This window comes from Carassius gibelio, chromosome A21, assembly GCF_023724105.1.
Source record: "Carassius gibelio isolate Cgi1373 ecotype wild population from Czech Republic chromosome A21, carGib1.2-hapl.c, whole genome shotgun sequence".
Taxonomy (NCBI): Eukaryota; Metazoa; Chordata; class Actinopteri; order Cypriniformes; family Cyprinidae; genus Carassius; species Carassius gibelio.
Genome location: NC_068391.1, coordinates 7,290,067 through 7,308,451, shown reverse-complemented (window position 1 = coordinate 7,308,451; position 18,385 = coordinate 7,290,067). Strand labels below are relative to the sequence as shown.

The 18,385-nt window shown below is 36.9% G+C and overlaps 1 pseudogene; it reads left to right on the top strand.

Annotated features, from left to right (window-relative positions):
• Window positions 1–18,385, top strand: part of LOC127942277 (collagen alpha-1(I) chain-like) — a 52,748-nt pseudogene that overhangs the window by 30,992 nt on the left and 3,371 nt on the right.

Below are 18,385 nucleotides of genomic sequence, written 5' to 3'. Positions count from 1 at the left end.
CAATTCCGTCCGGCCCGAGACTAGAACCCACAACCCTTCGATTGGGAGTCCAACCCTTTAACCATTAGGCCACGACTTCCCCAGAATGGCAGAGACAGAACATAAAACACATAATAAAAGAATAAAAAATACAAATAAGTAGATAGTGAATGACAATATACAAATGACAATTGTAGGCAGGTATATTACAAAATGCAGTTATGTATGTACATGTAATTTATGTGCAAAATTTAAGTGTATACTAAGTATGTGTGTTAGATAAATAAAGTGTATGTGTATATAAATATAAGGTGTAGTGTGTTCGCCGTTATTATCAGCTGTTCATAAGATGGATTGCCTGAGGGAAGAAACTGGTCCTGTGTCTGGTCGTTCTAGTGCTCAGTGCTCTGTAGCGTCGACCAGATGGCAACAGTTCAAAGAGTGTGCTGGATGTGAGGGGTCCAAAGTGATTTTGACAGCCCTTTTTCTCACTCTGGATAATATCAGTGTTGTTATTGTTAATTATTTGCTAAAACTAAATCTGATTTAAAAACTCATGCAAAAAAAAAACTGAAATGAAATGCAAATATTAGATAAACTTGAAAATGAAAATTCTATATATATATTCTTTATATATATATATATAAATTGCAGAAAGTTCTGGTCTCATGTCACATTCTGTTAACAAAAAATTATTATTTGAAACCAGTCTCCATCAGAAAAAAATGGACACAATGGCTGAAATGAATTGCTGTAGTGGATACATCACATATAGACTAACATAAGTAAAACAAGACGTGTGGATTTTTACACAATAAATGAAATAGGAAACGTCTGCCACAATCTGCAAAATCAGTCTGATGCAGAAAGCACAAGAGGAAAAAAATGAAAGAAGCGATTTTCAGTCTTTTAATGTTGTATATGTATATTTCAGCTGTTTAAGCTGCACAACATACTGCATATATCTCACTTCCCGCCTTGGAATGATTCATGTGGCTCTCAATAATTGACTGTAGGAGGAGCGACTCATCTGCCTCACCCAATCAAAATGCATCATGAAGGGTTAGCTGAAAACATTAAGGAGATACTGCTCTTCCTGACTCTGTTACCCTGCATTTCTGTCTGGGTGGGGGTCAAGCATTTCGTCATATGTTGAATAAGGAACTGACTTTATCATTCCAAGGAGTTAAAGCCTGTTCTGTTTAAAAGCTAAGCATTTATATGTTTTTATATAACTCGTAAGTCTAAAACTGTAACTGTGGTGCAGTGTTGTTATTGTTACCTAAAACAGAAATGATTAAAAATGGTTTCTGTTAACTGAAATAAAGCTGAAAAAAATATAAATGTGAGACCAAAAACTTAAGCTAAAAAAATTAGAAATGGTAACTAATTAAGCTTTAATAAGCTCAGATAAGACTGCGATAAATTACTAAAAGCTAAACATAAAAAAGCACAACCAAACTACTAAAACTTAGACTCAATAAAAACTTGAAATATAATTTTATTTATTTATTTATTTTATTATGAATACTACATTAGTATATAAATTGTGTTCTAATATTTAATTTTTTTAAAGCTTAATCAATTGTTCAGCTCAGATGACAAAAAGCTTGTCACAAACTGTTCAAAATGAAAGTTATGTTTAATTTGGTCACGCTCTGTGGCTTTGTATGTTTAAGGTTTTTATTGTGCCTTTTACTTTTACTTACTCCTTCTAGGGATGTCCTGGGAGTGATGGCTATCCAGGAGCCAAGGGTCATAAGGTATGATAATCAGAATGTTTTTTAGTGAGAAATGGACAAGAGCATTCAGTGTGAATCTCTCAGTGTCTGCACTGTCATGGTGAACGAAGGCAAGCCGAAGTTCATGTAAAGTTCACGTGCCTGTGGTCATGACCGGCTGACCCTTGGGTCCTTCTATGACCTTTGTCACTTCAGTTAAGACTGCTCTTATGTGTTCAATCTCCAAACAGAAGTCCAAATGCCAACAGTGTGTGTGTGTGTGTGTGTGTGTGTGTGATGCAGTCTTCCTTATTGTTGTGATTTTGTTTAGGGCTCCATTGGGCTTAAGGGCCGTCCAGGTCACCGTGGAGTCCCAGGACCTCCTGGGCCACCTGGGCTGCCCACATTCTACCTGTGGGGAAACACACCTGAGGAATGGGCTGCATTTCAGGTAAGATTTCTCTTTTTTTCAGTTTCTCCATTCTCCATGCTCCATCCCTGTCTGTGGTCTCCCTGTCTACAAAAATGAAACTTTATCCCTCATCCCTTTAAAGTGACTGTCAGTGCACAGCTGTATCTTGTATAATGGCTCAGATGAGCCGAGATTGAATAATGATACCCTCAGAGAAAGAGAGGAAGGAATTCTCTCTTGTCTACAGTCTTTGAACCATCCCTCACTGTACATCCAGCAGAGGGCAACGACTTTTCTACTCTTAGTGCTGCATGATGTCATAAGTTGTTCATGTAACTGAAGGGGCGATATTCCCTTTACTCAAACCCAGAACAAGGTCACCTCAGCCCGTCAGTCTCACCATCCATGTCAGTTTCCAGCTTGGTATGAACGCATCTGCTCTGATAAACGAAACCTCGCCAGCATGGTTGAATTAAAAGCAGCCTGTGACCTTGTAACTCACTTTGGGATATGTGTCCAGTGTGCAGCATGCTGTCTTTGTGAATGCCTTAGGTAGTTTACACGGCAGCTTTTAAGTCTAGAGTCTGGTTGGATGAGCATGGATCATTAAGCCTTTAATAAGACCAGAATAGCACAGTTATGGCATTTGCCTTTATTAAAATGACTCCTCAGAGTAACAGAAAGCAAAGCTTCAATAAGAGACCAGAAATGACAGAAACACACATTTTGATTAGAGACTAATTGGTGGTTAGTCTGAATGACTAATCTATGAATCGGCACAAGGAAGCTCTGTATATAATTAGGTTGGTTTTGAGTTCTCCTGACCCCAATCAGTAGGGCTGCACAATATATTGAAACAAAGTCATTATAAAGACATGATAGGCCATAATGCAATAGTCAAATTAAATAAGTAAATATAAATGAAAAAATAATTCATGTGAGCTATGAAAATAAAAGCTTGATGGTTTAAATTTTGAAAATGTAAGATGTAGTTAGTGTAGTAAAATAAAAGTATATAAAAAATAATAATCATATTGAATGGGTAAAAAACAGTGGGAATGTGGCCTATAAAAACTTGAGTGGAAAAATTCTTCTTAATATGTTTTTAAAACTCTGTTCAGATTATGGTTGGTAAAATGGGTTTGAGTTGGTTCTTGCCCAAGTATGAACAATCAGCATTTCACTTTCCCCCAAATTGTTTAACCCTATGGAAATGTGTTGCATTCCAAAAAAAAGTCTTCAAAGTTAGGCAATTTTTCAGCTTTTTAAAATCATTTTATTTTCCATGCAACTCCACTCCCTTCTAGAATGCTTGATTCTTTCCAAATATAGCTATTCAGGTAACCTGGAGAAATTTCCTGTAATTTTTCACATCACAGTATATATTGCAGAAAAACTAAATATCAGAATGCCATTTTTTCCAACATTGTGCAGCTCTACCAATCAAGATTCAAGATGCATTTCAAACGTTTGTAGCTTCTGACAGTCTTCTAAAATACAGCATTTATGGCATATAAGAGACTAAAAAAAATCTGTCTACATGCATATGGCTGTATCTGTGAAAGTCATGACTTTTCAAAAGAGTTGTTATCTGATTGTGTGACAACAAGTGATCCCTTCCTTATGACAAATAGAGCAGTTTTATACTAATAAACTTTTAACAGTGCGGAAGTTTAACTTAATACAGTATCAGATAAAGCTTTAATATCGGCTGTAATTTTAATAATGTGATAAACATGGATAGTCATGATGCTCAGTTAATTATATCTTTCTCTCACTCTCTCCTCCAGCAAACTCCGTTCATCCAGCTTCTCCGTGCAGGTTGGCCTGTAAGTATGCAACACATATTTGTGAAATTTGTTATGTTTCTGAACACGTAATATCCCTGACTTTGTTCTGTTTTCCGTGAGCTTGTAGAGAGCGCAAGGGTCACCTGGTCCAGAAGGAGAGATGGGGAAACCTGGGCCGCAAGTGAGGTTTAATACAATTTTGATGAGGCTCAGCAACACCTGTGTTATGTAGTATGTAGTACTTCCTGAGCAAAGATGACAACACCTGCTCTGCTAAATCATGATCTCTCTCTCTCTCTTTCTCTCTTAACTTCCTCTACAAGGGGCCACCTGGGGAGCCAGGGGAACAAGGACGTCCAGGACGTTTGGGAGACATGGTAATATATCAAATGGTGCAATGCTGTCATTTTTAGTGATGCTTATGAAGGCAAGCTTAATTATTATTAGTGATACTTGCTAAGGCATCACTATTGCTCTTGTAGTACTATTAACCTACTAACTGCGCACCAAAATGTTGTGTTGTGTCTTTAATGATAATGTTATCATATTCGTAATAACCGCTGTAAATAATGTAATACATAAATAGACCAATATTTGCTTTTTTTATCAGAGCAAGACATCATATCACCTCAAATTAGTGGCAGTTAATTTGTTGGGGTTTAATGTGTGTGAAAGGGAGACAGTTATCACTGCTGAGATTTAATCGCAAGATTATTGCGGTTTGTAAGATTTAATGTGAATAGTATATCACATCTATGCCTCTCAAAAGCATTTCGTCAATCACTGCTGAAATGAGCTTCTGATAGCATTTAATGTACCACTATGTGAAGGAGCAGGAAAATAGATAGATGTATGGATGGATGGATGGATGGATGGATAGATTGATTAATATTAACTCATTTTAATAAAAACTCAATCCTTGGATTCTTTGGCTGCATTTACGTAGCAACACCTGATGCACAGATTAGATATTTTAACAAATATGATGAACAAACTTTTTTTTTTTTTTCATTTATTTATCAATTTTTTTCTGTGTGCTATTCTTGCAGGGTGACCGTGGCCCAAAAGGTGTGATAGGCAGAGCAGGGGTCTTTGGAAAGGATGGAGAAAACGGGTTAGGTGGACCTCAGGGGCCTCTGGGGATTCCAGGACCAAAGGTTAAGTGGTATTATTATAAATGTTACAGTGACATTGGACGTTTTGAAGGTAGATAAGCAATTCATTTTAGCGTCCTGGCCTGAAAGTGTTTTATTGTGTCATGTTTTCTGTTTCTGTTGGTATTTTAACAGTACATTTTGAAAAACAGGGTCCTCTCGGCTATAAAGGAGAATCAGGCTCACATGGAGAGAAAGGAGAGGAGGTAAGATAGATATGGTGAAGACGGTAACTAAAATAATATAGATCAAATACCATGATGAGGCATGAATTATTATAATTTTTTGTTATTTATTTTATTTTTGCTTAAGGAGTTACACTGTTCTTGTTGCAGGGTATTGCTGGATCAGAGGGTCCATGTGGAGATATGGGAAAAGGCGGAGAGAAAGTAAGTTAAATGATTAAATCAATAGTCAATAAATACGGGCAACTCAGGTTTACAGTATAGGGGGCATTCTTTGAGATACATATAGCCATCTAGTGGTCAGGCAAAGAACTACATTAAATAGGCACTTATTTATATTTTTTTAATGCATTTTTTATAATCTACAGTTGCATGATACTGGGAAAACTGCATAATAATTCTAAGTGTTTATGAAAATATGTAACCTGTAGTTCACATGTACAGGGTTCCAAAGGAGCACCTGGCTCTCCTGGTCCTGTCGGCCCTCCTGTAAGTTACAGCAACATTAATGAACAGAATAAACACAATACAAATTATTTATGCTTTAATTACATCTGGTGCTTTGTTTAAATTTACAGTTTTATTATCCCTAATAACAATATTAACCCTTTTCAGCATGTTGCCTGATTCTATTTGAATTCTTCTACAGGGTCCACAAGGAATGAGAGGGATGGAGGGCCCTGAAGGTCATCCAGGGCCAGATGTAAGTGAAAACAAAATTACTATAAAGTATTAAACGCTCAACATTTATTTATCAAATAAACAAGTGTACACTTATTTGATTTGCGCATTAAAGACGTGTCTAAAGTATTGACTTTATATATATATATATATATATATATATATATATATATATTATATTTATTACATACATAACAAAAAAGTGTGAAACAACCGAAAATATATCATATTGTAGGTTCCCATTAGCCACCCTGACTGGTTCTTGGTCCCCTCTGTGCCACCACATAAAAAAAAAAAAAAAATCCTAGAATCGCCCCTGCATCAAAGTCGATGTGAACTTTACCTACTTTACTTTGTGATGTATTTCCAATTGAAATTGAATACTGAATAGTGGGGGGGGGGGGGTATTTTAGCACACCTCCATCTCTTGCTCACAGCAAACTAATGGTTGGAGGGGGTCCACTCATGTCATCAGAGAAGAAATGCCATTCCAGAGTGGAAGCTTAATGTTCAGATTTTGATTAAAAATGATCAAGACAAACCATTTTTTTTGGTGGATTAACTTGCACTGATTAATGGTTCACCTCAAGACCAACAGTGTGTGCTAACAAAATAAATAGTGAATAATTTGATTTGAAGCGGACTTTAAAGGCATCAGTTGATATTTATCTGTTAATGGTAATGTTTACAGGGGGATGATGGGATGGAGGGACTACCAGGTCTTCCAGGTCCACCAGTAAGTAACGCAGAACAGCAGCAATTTCAACAAAGTTGAAATTATTTGTGCTGCTTAATATTTTTATTGAAAATGTGTTACATATTTTTGTAAGGATTGAACAATAAATGCATCTTTCAAACCCCCAAATTTCTGAATGGTAGTGTATGATTTGTGCATTAAATTATAACTCATCTTATTTAAATATTTGCAGGGAGCTCCTGGCTGGACAGGTGTGGTTGGTGCCCAGGGGCCTAATGGCTCTCGTGTAAGTGATCCTCATATTTGTTCCACTCTGTTTGTAGGATGTTGTTACATATCAATAATTTCTGTTTTATTCTCTAGGGAGATCCTGGACCTCCAGGACCTGTTGGTTTTCTGGGGCCACAGGTATGGTATTTATTATTTGGGACATCATGAAGTTGACCCCTACATAACCTATATGTCATCATTAGGGTCCCCAGGGATTAGAGGGACAGATCGGGCCTCCAGGACCACGGAGCCTACAGGTGAATATTTGTCCCACCATAATGAATCTAACTGCTTGAATAAAGAGATGGTAGTCAGGGATTGGATCATTTGAGGTTATATCTGCATACTAATATATGTATGCTAACTAGACCATGACAGACTCAAATAATTTACTTCATGATCATGATCCATATTATTATATTCGTATGTTTTTCCACTAGGGACTGTCAGGCCGGGAAGGTTTACCTGGTCCCAAAGGAGAACCTGTAAGCACTCTTTTCTTACAGAGTGAAGAATCTATCTTTAAATTGCTTTGATCTTCTTATTCATTAAATATTAAGACTTCATGCTGTTCAGTATCACAAGATATTGAATATGAACGCATAGTGTTCAAAAGCTTGTGGTCATTAAGATTTTTTTAAATGTTTTTGAAGTAAGTCTCTTATGCCCAAATGATGCCTCTTATTATTACAATTACTACTTTTTTGCTATTTAATACAAAGTTGAATTTGTAAGTATCCATTACTCCAGTATTCAATTCATATACAAAATGGTTTCCAAAAATGTGTGTGTGTGTATATATATTTTTAGAAACCATTATGCATTATTCATATCCAGATTATTTAATGTATAATGGTTTATTAAAGCATTTATTTACAGAAAAAACTTACATAAGATTATGTAACATTACAAATGTTTATACTCTCTTGATCAATTTAATGCATCCTTGCTGAATAAAATTATTAATAAAAAAAAAAAAAATTACTGATCCCAAACTTTTGAATGATTTTGTACCTTCATATCCCTGTTCATTTACAGGGACCTGCAGGGCCAGTGGGCCTCCGAGGGGAGCCAGGATTTGAAGGATTAATGGTAAAAGCCAAATTCAGTCTAAAACTTTTTTTTTCCTAATGAGAACATTCAACTTTAGTTCATACCACATAGCAAAAAAAAACTAACCCCAATGTTGTTGTTTTTCCCCCTTTTTTTATTTTTAATTTTTTGGTAAACTTCAAATTTAACCAGTGTTATTTCCTATTTCTCACATGTACTGGTTAATTAGTTAGTTTTTTCTTCATTTTTCTTTAGGGTGTATTAGGAACACAAGGTCCAAAAGGTTTTACTGGTATCAAAGTAAGCTCATGCCATTTCTGTTTTTACCTGTCTTGAATACAGAGTTTAATTTAGGATCTAATGGCTTTACTGACTTTTAAGGGTAACAGAGGACCTGATGGAGACCAGGGAGACAATGGACCTAAAGGAAACAAAGTAAACATACAACTATGAATTAGTTTAGAGTATATACTGTATATTATCTACATTTTAGCACAAGTTGATGTAATGGGTTGCTATCCTCATGATAACAGATGTCACTTGTGAATTGTATTTTCCTCCCAGGGTGTTAGAGGAGCCCAAGGGGTACAGGGCATTCAAGGTGAGCAGGGACCAACAGGCTTTCCTGGTTTCCCAGGCATAAGAGGCCTGCCAGGACCTCAAGGGATCCAGGTATGAGTTACATTAATATTGCTTCACTAATAAACTAAAATAGACTTGCTTTGCTAATGTACTAAAATAGACTTACTAAATATCCTCACACAGGGAGAGGATGGAGAAGCTGGTCCATATGGCAAAGTGGGAAAGGAGGGGCCAAAGGTCAGGGTTGACCTGTATTACATGCATTAAGATTTGTAGTGTCTCAAATTGAGTGTAATATTCTCCAATGTGAAATGTCAATCTTGATTTTACTGAAGGGGAGCAAAGGTCCCGAAGGCCTCTCTGGAAAGCCTGGTCCTAGAGGCCTAAAGGTAATACACTTCATGGTACATTGTCATATAATATGGTTCTAAGCTTTAAGATATTATAAACAGATATTTTCAACTAGCTGTGCTGTGTGATATTGATTTTAATAAGGTCTCGAAAACTAATTTTCAGGGTCGAACAGGGCAGAGGGGTCACACTGGCATGCCTGGACTTACTGTAAGTGTTCATACACAAAAATGGGGCTAATGTCAATCTTTTTGTAGAATATTGATGATGTCAGTAGGGATGGTGTTTATTGCAGGGTTTACCTGGCCCATCTGGATCTGTTGGAGCTGAAGGAATGCCTGGTACACAGGTTCCCATTCTATATTCTAATACCATGAACCATGTAAAAAAAAAAAAAAAAAATATATATATATATATATATATATATATATAAAAAAAATTTCAAAAAGAAATCTTTGATGGATTTCTACATCAATTAAATATATATATATATTTCCAATAATAAGATAAAAGGATATAAGGCAAAAACATTAATAAACATTCTAATTCTAGATTTTAACCTGTTAACTGTCACTCACGTTTTTGAAGATAGACTTGAATGTGCATGATACAAACCTAATGTCTGATTTTAAAATGGGTTTTTAAGGATGAATTTTGAGATTTTATGTTTTCAAGTGATATATAACTTCTGATGATTTCTAAAATGTGATATGGAAAAAGGCAACGAGGAAGTCTTTTTTTTAAACAAAGGTCAAAGCTCCTTTTGTAATGTAGATTTCTGAGGGTGCACTCTTGTCATAAATTGATCTATTACTTTTCCTACATAATTTTTAACAAAAAAAATTGGTATAATATATATTTGGGAGTCTTAGTCCTTTCCAACGATATATAGTTTGTCAAGATTAGATTAAATTTGATTGTAATATAGTATAGTCAACGTAGGCGTCCGTATACGGGACGGGGTGACATTTAACAGGTTAAAGAAAGTTTAAATTGATTCTCATGGCTCTTTCTTGTGCTACAGGGACTGCAAGGCCTTGTGGGTAATGCAGGAAGTAAAGGACTAATGGTGGGTTCAGCTCTCTTAATAGATTAGCCCACCTTCCAATTGTTTAAAAATCTATCTTGTTTTTATTAAGTCATTAATGTAGTATTTAGCTACTAGGCTGAAACTAGGCTAGGCTGTTTTATTTAGCCGTCACTGCTAAGCTTTCATATCAAGCACCTCTAACAGACTTTATTTACTATTAATGTGCCATTTTTTGCTGTAAAAGGAGCTTTATAATACAGATTGTTGTCATGAAACCAGCAGACTGAGCTCCCGGGGCAGAGCCAATAAAAAACGATGTTCACATTTTATAGCGGATGGGCTATGCTTTTTATGAATAATAAAGAGGTTATACCAACAAAGACAGCCTTTCCAGGAATTTAGTGGGCACCAGTGTTTTTGCGCAGTTTGTCAAAGTTTTATTTGCACCCTACCAGCCATAAATGACTCTAGTGAAATACAGTAGGCGAGAAGAGTAATGGTCAGTAGTGGCAGCAAAAAAACACTGGTTCACACATGAACACACAGGCTTTTAAACTCTTGGTTGGTTTCTCAAACCTTAGGGACTGCAAGGTATTCCTGGAGAACGTGGTCAGGATGGACCCCAAGGATCTATAGTGAGTTTTCTTCTCTATTCATGTGTTCAACACACATCTTTAAAATCCCTTAAAAGTTTATTATTCAGCTGTGCCTGAAGCTGAATATCTTATTCATAAGTGCAAGAATGTTGACTATTTAAACCATTTCAGTATATTTAAAACATTTCAGCTGCTTGCAGGGTAGACACCCTCCTGACCCCCATACTGAAATTACTTATTGGACTAGCCAATTGTATTACCTACAGTACCTACATTTTTAGAAAACAAAAATAAATTGAATCCATATAACTGTACATATTACTTTTCAACAAACTGAATTTGTTACACTGTGCATCCAAATCAGGGCACATGCTGTTAAATATTCAAAATGTATTCTTGGCACATCAGCTTTTCAATATCTGACTGAAGCATGATTGTTCTTGAGTTGAGGGTATTAAAGTTGTGTGTACGTGTTCTATTTTTTTTTTTTTTTGTAGCATTGCATTTCTGTGTACATAATGCAGATGATAACACTCACATATATTCTACTATATTTCTCTTATACAACAGTCGAGCTCATGCAAATTGAGATGAACGCTTATTTAGGTATTTCAATCAGTCATTGTTCCGTTTAACTTGTCTTGTAAGTATTCTTTGAAGTCTGTCTTACTTTCTTGATTCCTGTAAAGCAACTACTGTTGTGTCCGAGCCGATTAACTCAACTCTTGACCCCGTGCTATGGTATGCAGTCATACAAGGTTCAACAAAGGGCTATCAAGTGGTTTCCAATGAAATCTTATGACATGGTAGTATTAATTTTAAAGTATATCAAAATGTATATCAAAATTAGTTTTTGTGCTTTTGCAAAGTGTTAGTAAATCAGCATTAAACTAGTACTTTTATTCACTAAGGACTGTAATGAATTACATTTAGAAAAAAAAATCCATTAAATTATTATATTTGAACTTTATCAAAGAATCCTGAAGAAAATTTTGTTTCCACAAAATTATTAAGCAGTAAATTGAGTAATGACTGCTGAAAATTCAGCTTTGTCATCAAATTAATAAATACATTTAAAAAACTATTAAAATAAAAAACGTTTATCAAATAAACTCAGACTTTACCTAATAATAATTATTAAGTACCTAATAATAGCATTTAGTTATTTGCAGGTGATTGATTTTGCCTAATCAATGAACTTTCTTATGATTAAAGAGGTTATGGAGAAATGTTATAAGATTAATACCACTTCAGAAACTTAACCATAAAAAGCAATGCATAGTGATCTGTTTGTGAATTGATAAATCTCTACTGATGATTTTGTTTCGACTGACAGGGTCCACCTGGACAGGAGGGGCCTGTGGGCCATCCAGGACCATCAGGAGAGAGGGTATGTTTGTGATTTTTTTTTTTTTTTTTTTTTTTTTTTGTATACTCTCAAATTCAGTTGTTCATAGAATCATTAAATCAAGCTGTTGATTTTCAGGATGTTTTGGCATGTATGCTTATTTCTCTCAGGGTTTCCCTGGAAAGACAGGAGCTGTGGGACCGCAGGGCCCTGTTGGTATGTATGTAAGTGACCCCTTTATAGAGCTTTTACAGAGAGAGAGGAAGCAGGATGGGAATAATAATGTTTAAGGTTGATGTTTTTTTTGACATAGCCAGCTAACTCTGTTGTATTCTCTTAAGGGTTTTCCAGGAAACTTGGGTATGAGAGGAAGACTCGGCCACACTGGAAACAGAGTAAAGACAAATTACACTTTACCCATCTTACATTAACAGTTATAATGTCATTATTTGATGTTGTTGCACATTGAAGTTATAATGCTGAAGCTCACCGACAGATAAAACCTCCATTCTTATTGTTTTTGTGCTGTCTCACAGTCTGCATAGGCCACTGACTTTTAAGTCAACATCCTAACCAAAATGAAACCTCATACTGTAAATAACTGCATTCAGGGATTCCCTATTCCATTACAAGGCTGGAACAACCTTCCTATTAGGATGATGCCTAAAAATCTAGACAGCTCACTTGGGTTTAGAGCAGAGCCACACTGTTTTTAGCCTTTATAATAGTAGCTTTAGGTAAAGGAGGACATTTGTTTTCTTATAGGGAGAGCCAGGTCTAAGAGGGCCTCCTGGACCAACTGGGAAGTCTGGAACACCTGTAAGTGTGTGTGAGGAAATCAAGTACAAACACTGGTATCTATATCAAGCCAATCATTTTTATTTCACATTTTGTGAATCTTTATTCAATTCTATGGATCAATATAGTTTGGTTTCCACTGCTATGACACTGTCATTTACATGTTGTGATGATGACTAATATTCCCAAACTTTGTGTGTGTTATTTAGGGTCCCCCTGGTCCAGTAGGAGAAAAGGGCCCACCAGGACCCCAGGTGCAGTATATACAATTTCTCAAGAAAATAGAAGATCTTGAACTTACTAGTACAGTGGAGTTTATTCCTCATAAAGCAGTGCTAAAATATAAAGTGCTTGAATTATTTCCTTCAACTGTAAACCATGGGTTACATCTCAGCAGGGCCGGCAAGGAGATCCTGGGCATCAGGGAACAGATGGGCCATGTGTGAGCACACAATCAGCTCTTTCATTTACATTATATCTCTATTTGGCTGATCATTTCTAAATACTTATTTATTCTAAATAATTGTCTACTATAGGGTCCTCCAGGACTTCAGGGGATCAGTGGGGTCATTGGAAAACCAGGACCCCGTGGAAGTATTGGACCCCCAGGGGACCCTGGGCCAAACGGGCCCCCGGGGATTTCAGTAAGTGATTCTCCCTACTATACTTGATGAAAAGCTTCGTTACATGAAAGATACATTGAAGAACATCAAGTTAAAAGTGCTGCAAATCTGTCTTCAGGGTCCGCAGGGGGCAAATGGACTGCCAGGTATAGATGGGGAGAAAGGAGAAAAGGTGATTTGAAGTGATTTATGAGATTTGGGGAATCACAAATTGTGCTTCTTTGTGAAATCACTGAAAGTTTCTATAATTGCACAGGGAATGATGGGCACTTCTGGTGATGCCGGGCCTTTCGGACTGGGAGGGCCACAGGTTAGATCGGCATGGAGCTGCAAAACTTTTTGGTCTTGGTTCAGTACAAAACAACAAACTTTAGAAATTTTACCATGGTTATGTAATATTTTAATGAACCAGAATACAATTACTGTTACATACAACATTGTTTTTAGAAATTTAAGAGATGTGATGAAAGCTCTCCGACCTCTGCAGGGTCCACCCGGTCCGTCAGGTTTGGAAGGGCCTCCTGGAAGGAAAGGTGATAAGGTATGGTGAAATAATTATAAAATGATATTTGCTTGACACAGTTACATTTCTACAGGATTTTTTTTACCTTTTTAATTTTTTTAATTTTTATTAATACAATGTCATGTTTGTACCTGCAGGGGGACAGAGGTCCCTTTGGAAAACCTGGTTTTCAAAGACCAAAAGGAGACATTGGCCCTCCAGGTGCTAAAGGTCTAATGGGTCGACCAGGCCCAGCAGGCAGTGAGGTGTGGAGATCAATTTCTTATTGTCAGCATAACTGCGATTTAACAATTTCACCCTAAAGTCATCTGTTTCAAATGCAATCAGTCTCATTGTCACTGTAAGAGCAATATTGGTGTATTTGTTCTAATGAAGGGCGATGCTGGTCCAGTTGGAGTTGCTGGTGACCCCGGCCCTAAAGGAGAGAAGGTCATTTATAATTTACAGCTTGTCATTTCATAAGGGAAAATGCTGTTGTACTCTATATACATATATATCATTTTTATTATTTTTTTTCAGGGTGATATAGGCCTGCGAGGATTTACTGGTTTAGAGGGACCATGGGGAGAAGTGGGGGAGCAGGGAGAGAGGGGGCTCAAGGGAGACAAGGGGCAAATCGGACTACACGTAAGTGCAAATTAGCATTTCACGTTATGTATTTGTTTGTAAAATTGTATGTAGCCTGATTTTTTTTTTACAAATCATTTGATATACACTACAGTTCAAAGGTTTGGATTCAGAAACGGTGCGTTAAGTTTATCAAAAGTGATAAAGTAGTACAAATGTTTTATAATGCTACAAACGTTTTTATTTAAAAGAAATGTACAGTAATGTATTCGTTAATGAATCCTGAAAATGAATCACGGTTTCCACAAAAATATTAATCAGTACAACTGTTTGAAACATATAACCGTTTTGGTGTATATTAGATAATGTAAATCAGCCTTGGTGAGCATAAGAGAGCATAAAAGAAAAATCGTACCTACCCCGAAGATTTCATTGCTAATGGAGGTATTTTTCCTAATTTAAACACTAAAATACATAGTGTCTTGTCAGCACTTGTTTGTGTCAGCTTTGTTGCATCTGTTTGTGATGGTGTGTGAATGTTGGCTGTTTTTATGTTAGGGTGAGTCGGGCCTCATGGGTGGAGTTGGACATCGTGGCCTAAAAGGTGTAGAGGTGAGTGTTGACCTGAGAATGGATGACCCCTGTATTCATGCGTGATATGGCCGCATAGTTGACGTCACTAATAAACCGTTCCTTTTTTTATGTTTCAGGGTGGACCAGGCCAACCAGGATTGGTGGGGCCAGATGGACCTCCAGGAAGCAAGGTAACAAGTTTGATTGTACACTTTTTTTGGATTATTTATTTTTATGGTCTAAAATTAAGCTTCTCTTTTAGGGGAAGGTCGGGCCGAGCGGTTTACTTGGTGAGGCAGGAGAAGCTGGGCCTGAGGTTCTGATCCACTTGAAAACATATTACTGTATTTGATGTGCATAACATGTAACATCTTTTTTATATAGGATTGGAATTCTTTGGAAGTGAAAAAAATTGCTGAATTGTTGTGCTCTTCTTGTTTTCATTATTCATATCTGTGCTTCAGGGAATTGCAGGTCCCAAAGGTGTGCGAGGTGGTGCAGGAAAAGCCGGGACACAGGTAGATAAGATAATTTCTTTGCATTCATATTCCTCCCCCAGATAATCAGTTCTTGATAGTTTATTCTTATGGGATCTCTTGGGGAAACCGGGAAACACCAAGAGTAGCGAGCAGCTCATTAATTTTCATATCTTTGCCTACAGGGAGGTGTTGGCTCAGTAGGTCCCCAAGGTCTTTTGGGTCCTAAAGGTCACCCAGGGCCTGAAGGGGAGAAAGGAGACTCAGGAGATAAAGGAGAACCTGGGGTCAAAGTGAGTTTGTAATGAACTCTAAGATGGAAACTCTTGATTGCTTTCCTTATATAGCCTTTAGATCCATTACATGTTAATTTATTTCCTATAGGGTCCAGACGGCCTTCAAGGCATTCAAGGACCACCGGGACTGCCTGGTTTGGAGGTACAGACCATTGAAACCCAGAATATTGCATTTGTTCAATGAGATGGTGTGGTGTTTTGGGCTTGTTTGTGTAAATAAATATAGTACATTTGATTGAATAACCCAATTTTATCATTTCAAATCTACTCTGTTAGGGTCTACAAGGTGAGGAAGGGGTACATGGCTCACCAGGTCTGCCAGGAGCTCAGGTCAGTGCCCAGTGAGATAACATATTTACAGCAAAGAGACAACAAAGAGATTTACCTTATCTTAATTCTGTTTTTGTTTCAACTCTGCTGAATCATCAGGGCCCTTAATGAGTTTTGATTGTTGCAGGGCCGCATGGGTAACCCGGGACCTGAAGGAAGAGAAGGCATGAAAGGAGAGAAGGTAAGGTCAAAATGTTCTTTTCTGTCTCAATCATTGTCAGCTTTCTAAAATAAAATCTTCTTCCTCTATGTCTTTGTTCTTACTGTCAAATATGAGAACGGTGTTTGAAAATCCAGATTTCCTAGGACTCTTATTTGCAGTTTTATTTTAAATTTGAATTTGCTTCTTGATGCATTTTTAGGGAGGTCAAGGCAAGGATGGAGCACCTGGAAAAATGGGTCACATTGGACGGAGGGTAAGATGAGATATGCCCTTTTAGGACCCTCTTAGACTATTAAATGTTTCCAGATCTCTAAGTCAAAGATGTGTAGCCATAAAAACTTATTTTAGACTCTGATGTCATGTATGTCATAATTCCGGACAAACATTTGGAATATAGTGGTGATTTTTTTTGTTGGTGGTTTATATCTAAAGGGTAAAAGAGGCAAGGCAGGGTTGAGGGGGACCAGAGGACCAAGAGGAGAAAAGGTCAGAGTTCAGAGATGAGGTCAACTAAGACAACATGGGATTTAAATACATGACGAGTTGAATTTTTGAATTCCATGGCTTGAATTGGACGTACATTATTATGGATTTACTTCTTGGCTTCTCCTTGTCCAATAGGGAGAGAGGGGAGATGTAGGAGAGAAAGGACATCCTGGATGGGGAGGAAGTATGGTAAGCTTGCTACGCTTGATATGACAGTCAAATTTATCACATATTTTGAATTCAATAAAATTTTTGGAATTAATTAACTGGGAAACTATTAACACAGTTCGAAATCATAATCATGCATAATCATGCAACCTTTGTTCTATTCTTGACAGGGAATCCAAGGGCTGAGAGGAGAGCCTGGGGAGCAAGGTGTCAAAGGAGCAGAGGTGCTTCTATAGTTTTACTCCGACACGATTCCTTTTATGCAGATGCCCTAGAAATACATTATTAATACTGATACCTTAACTTCTCCATACCAGGGTGAGAAAGGAGATCAGGGACCACTTGGTCCACCAGGGAAAGATGGCTTGAAGGTATAATGTATATCAAGCACATCCTATGAGTCTGCAGTGTAGCCTATTCCATTCTCTTAGATGAGTATTTATTTGTTCTTTTTAGGGGAGTATGGGGCCACATGGTCCTCCTGGACCCCCAGGACCAAAGGGGGATCAGGTAAGGTCAAAATATCTCATTGAACAGATATTATTTTGCTTATTGCCTTTACCATAGATATTGTAAGACAATGCTTATAATAATTTTACAGATTATTTAAAAATCCTTTTAAAAATCAAAAATGTATTTATATATAATACATATATATTGCCGCACTGGCAATATTGATGAATCTTTATGATTAAATCTACTTTTCTTTCACTTGTTTTGGTTAAAATCATCTTCTGAATGATTAAATATATAATGTGTGCACTTTAGGGAAATATTGGTCCTGCTGGGCCTAGAGGGGCACCTGGAATACCTGGACTACCGGTGAATATGTCTTTTTCAGCATTTAAACTAATAGCAAGCTGTACCTATTACACTGTAGCTTCATTTGCATTAACCCATCTGCTGCAGATAGATTTACATGTGCCCTGTCCTTTCAAGATACATTGTTAATTCATTTTTAATGACAGAAGCAAGGACAGTGGAATGCCTTATCGCAACCACAGCCTGTTTTTTTTTCTTTCTTTTTTTTTGAAAGAGCATGAAGATCATTTTTAATTACTTCCTCTTTTATCTCTTCCACCCTGCAGGGCTTGTTTGGAGACAAGGTGTGAAATCAAATTTTCTAAGCTTTCTTTACTCAGGTTAAAAGGAAGTGTTGCAGATCAATCAAAATAAAATAAAAAAACATAAAATAATTTAACATCCACAAAATAAGATTAGTTATTAAATATCTCTTTTTCACTTTAATCATAGGGACCTAAGGGGTTTCAGGGGAATCCTGGACCCCCTGGAAGGAGGGGCTTGTCAGTAAGTTTGCACCTTTACATTTTTTGGAACAATATGACAATTAATTTCTTTACTTATTAATTTAATTTCTTATTTTAGGGGTCACCGGGGCCACCAGGGCCTGCTGGCGTTTCTGTGAATCTGACCCTGACCCAGATCAAGGCAAGGTTTTTTTTTTTTCAAAGATGCCCTTTTACTCTGATTTGCTGTGCTGATCATTAAATACCAAACATCCCATGCTTATGG